Here is a 1,188-nt window from a genome sequence, read left to right on the forward strand (position 1 = left end):
TCTTTTTTGCTCCAATTACCCCACTGCAAAGTACACTTTTAATCCTGCTTCTCCCAACATACCCCCATCATCTGTATCACATGAGTTCTATTATCCCTTAACACTTTATGCCTCTTCCTCTCCTTCACTTCTTATAGACCCGTTTCTTCTATAAACACTGCAAATTAAAATACAAATTAAAAAAAATGAAACTGAGATTTCATATATGAGAGAATATGTGCAGTTTGTCTTGCTGGGACTGAGTAACCTCATTCAGTAAAATACTGACTTTTCTTAATTGGACTGCAAGGGGGCAGTTCCTATTCTGCCATTTCTATCCAGAATTTCTCATTTATATAATCTATTTTAAATACATTCTGAAATCTGGAAGGCCAGTTATTCATCATAGGTATTGCTTCTCTTAGTGGTGCCGGGGCCTCTGAGCGGCTGGGGTCATTTTAGGAGTAGTCTCAGGACTGCTATGGCCTGCCTGTGCATTAAAGTGCAGGGCATGGGTCATCTTGAGCATGTTATGCCTCTCCCCCACCATTACTGTGTGGCTCTGGATGGGTGGTCATTTCAGGCTAGCTCTCTGTCTAGGCCCTTGGTGCTGGACTGTTGGCTGTCTCAGGCTCAATTTTGCAGGGCATGTTAGACTGCTGTTCATTCAGAGTGTTCATAGGGCGGAACAATGAGTACAGACATATCCTCTCTCTTCTCTGTCACCTACTGACACACAGCAGCCACAGCTGCAGCACCTCTAGAGGCAGAGCATCATGGGTATTTTGAATGGCACTTATTTCAGCAATTCTGAAGTGGGACCTGTACAAGAACAATGGAGCAAAGTTGACTAGATTATCCAGCTCAGTCTCCTTCGAAGATTATGCTTCTAACTGACCTTTCACACATATGACTCAGCTGAATATAAAATTTTATTTTTTTCTTGTAGCTGTAGGAGTTGGCATCAATATTCAATTTCTTGTATTGTTGAGAGTCAGGTTCTGGCAGAAGATTTGTGTGAAAAATTGCCTAATCTGGTAATATTATTGACAGAGCCTTTTTTAGAAAATTATTTTTTGAAAATCCAAGACTGACTATATTAGGAAGTCAAGCATGTCTGAAGATTTTGTTTGAAAGGAATGGCATTATATTGAAGTTGGTCTCAAGGTTGTATGTAGGTCATAAGGACCTGTGCATAAAACTTCCATC

The 1,188-nt window shown here is 40.5% G+C and overlaps 1 pseudogene; it reads right to left on the minus strand.

Annotated features, from left to right (window-relative positions):
* Positions 1–626: 626 nt before the first annotated feature.
* On the minus strand, positions 627–750 carry LOC132646193 (small nucleolar RNA SNORA17; annotated as a pseudogene).
* Between the last annotated feature and the right edge of the window lie 438 nt (positions 751–1,188).

Source organism: Meriones unguiculatus, chromosome 10 (genome assembly GCF_030254825.1).
Source record: "Meriones unguiculatus strain TT.TT164.6M chromosome 10, Bangor_MerUng_6.1, whole genome shotgun sequence".
Classification (NCBI taxonomy): domain Eukaryota; kingdom Metazoa; phylum Chordata; class Mammalia; order Rodentia; family Muridae; genus Meriones; species Meriones unguiculatus.